This window comes from Nannospalax galili, unplaced genomic scaffold (genome assembly GCF_000622305.1).
Source record: "Nannospalax galili isolate Female #2095 unplaced genomic scaffold, S.galili_v1.0 scaffold1051, whole genome shotgun sequence".
Taxonomy (NCBI): Eukaryota; Metazoa; Chordata; class Mammalia; order Rodentia; family Spalacidae; genus Nannospalax; species Nannospalax galili.
The window spans coordinates 810,508-813,378 of NW_008331995.1; positions in this window are offsets into that span (position 1 = coordinate 810,508).

A 2,871-nucleotide genomic window follows, 5' to 3' on the forward strand; every position below is an offset into this window, starting at 1 on the left:
GTTAGGCATCTTGGTTGGAGCCATCACCCTGTAGGGGGAGATATTTGAGGTTTCTGGCTGGTACCCAAATAGCCTTATCTTCTCCCATGGGGAAAACACAACCAAATCCCCTTCCCATTGTTAATAGGGGGGGTCTGGTCCCCTCCATTGAAATGTTACCGGGTCCTTCCTTCTTACCTCAACCTGGGGCTTTTGGTTCAACTGCCCTCAATGAGCCTGGAATCTCAATTGTGAACTCCCCTGGGCCCGATTTAAAATATTAATTGTGAACAGTGCCATCCCTAACTGCTGGTGGGGGCTTATTCCCCCTTTTTTTTTGGAAGCTCATTTTTGAGCATTTGGTGATTTCTTTCAACTATTGCCTGGCCTTGTGAGTTGTAAGGGATCCCCATGGTGTGAGATATACTCCATGTCTTAAAGAAGGTGGCCATTGCCGAGCTAGCAAAGCAGGGGCCATTATCAGTTTTGACCTGAGAGGGCAGGCCCAGCATAGCAAAGCATTGCAAGAAATGTGCCTGAGCATGTTTATTTTTTTCTCCTGCATGTGCTGTGGCCCAGCATGCATGTGAGAAAGTATCTATGGACACAAAGATATATTTTAGTTTGCCAAATGCCGGGAAATGGGTGACATCTGTTTGTCAGAGCACATTAAGTTTTAGTCCTCTGGGGTTGACTCCCGGGCCTTGTAAAGGAGGTACTTTTAAATAGGGCTGGCAAGCCTTGCAGGTATGGGCTATCCTTTTTAGGTCTTTAATGGGAACATCAGGGAACCTACTGTGGAGCCCTCGCCAGTTGACATGGGTGAAGTTATGGAGAGCACTGGCCTGTTGTGCCATATAGGCGCTGTTGGGGACCCCTGCTGTTTAGGGTAGCAGTCTCCCCATGTCCGGATAGCCACAAGCTGGCTCGGCGAGGTTGGGGAGACTCCTCTTCTCAGCGGTGTGCCTTCTGCTCTCCTCCCTGACTTACTTTTGTGAAATGCCCATCACAAGATACATGCCCTCCGGCACAGGAGCTACCAGGTTTTAATCAGGCGTTGTCTGATAGCCTGATAGAAGCCCAACGCCCTATGTAAATGAGGCATCCTAAAAGTACCTATCAGCTAAGACTTCTTCTACTGTCTCTACACTATAAATAGTCCTAGTTTTACCCCAATAAAGTTGGAGCCTGGATCACCTCACTCACACTCGGAGCCTGGATCACCTCACTCAGACTCAGAGCTGGATCACTTCACTTAGACTCAGAGCTGGATCACCTCACTCAGACTTGGAGCTGGATCACTTAGACTTGGAGCTGGAGCTGAATCACTGAGATCTGAGCTGAGTCACTTGTCTTGAGCTGTAACACTAAATCCTGTGATCCAGTCTCCCACTGACTGAGCTGAGTTCTGTGTCTTACTGCCTATGATCCAGTCTCCCCGGGGGGTGCTATCCTTCCGTCATCGACTCACGGAAATCCAGCTTTAGCTGTCCCGCACCTCTCTTCGTGACCCGGCAGCTGACGGGTCCCGAACTCAGAGAGAGAGTGCACTGGTGAAATTGGGGCGGAACTCGACTGGGCCAGCCCTGGTAGCAGAGACCCACAGAGACCGGAGAAGCAGGGACCCACCAGCAACACGGAGCAGACATGCCGCGGGACCCACCGCTTCCCAGGTGCGCGCAGGAGACTGGCGCCATGCCCAGCAGCTGGCACCCCGAGATCCCCGCACGCCCATAAGGTGCCAACCCTGTGCATCGCCAGGTGATCAGCTGTATCATTTCCTTGTGTTATAAACCCTGGTAGGCCCATATGGCTGCACAGGTGTTGAATGAATATGAGAGAACTTCTGCCTTCTAATGTCCCCTGGAGGGATACCATGAGCGTGAAGATGGGGTTAGAGTCTACCTTAATATGGGCTTGGGGCAGGCCCAGGAGTAGGTTGACCATGTAGAGGTTGTCCAAGTATAAATTTAGAGGGGACTCAAGGTCCTGTAGTGCCGTGAAGAGTGCCAGCATTTCTTTGAATTGAGCGGAGCTGTCACAGGCCTGGAATCTCTGTTTAAGTGGTCCTTTATCTGTACGGGTCATAAAGGCAGCATAAGTGGCCCCTGCATGGCCCCCATCTGTGAACACCTGTAAGCCATTGGGAATCATAACATCTGAGAAAACCGAGGGTGGTTTGAGTGGTAGTCTCTGCAGCATCGGGGCCCATTTAGAGAGCCCATAGTGGCAGCTGATATTTCCCATCTATCTTTCTAATGCAATTGCAAATCTGGCGTTGGATCTTGCTAGCCAGTCAAAATCCGCAAGGTGGTAGGGAACGACAATTGTGTCAGGGTCCCTCCCAAGCCTCCGAATAGCCAGATTTCACCCTTTGGTTACCATGTCTGCCAACTAGTCTCCTAGGGTGTACACCCTAGGGATGCCCCCAAGGGTGGCGTGCACCCACTCCAAGGGGTCCTTCTCCTGGACCAAGGCTGCTATGGTCAGCCTGTTACCCGGTAAGATCCATAGGTAGAAAGGGAGCTGTGAGGAGAACCTCTGAACGGAGGCCTTTTGAAAGGCCTCAATTGCCTCCCAATGCTGCTTGTCTAACAGTACCTTAGCACTTGGGGGACCCAAAGTTAGGAGCTGATAAAGGGGCTTTAAGGTCTCCGTTGAGACTTGTATCCAAGGTCTTAGCCAGTTTATCTCCCCTAGCAGACGTTGAATGTCAAGCACCGTGGGCTCACATGGGATGTCCAAGCTCGGCATGAGGGGGCTGGCTTTAGTCAGGAGCAGTTGGGAGCCCAAGATTTTAAAGGGCGGGACATGTTGGATCTTTTTGGGGGCAACAGCGAGGCCCTGTCTCCTTAGGCTATCTAGCACTCTTTCAAAAAAGGGCTGTAGCCG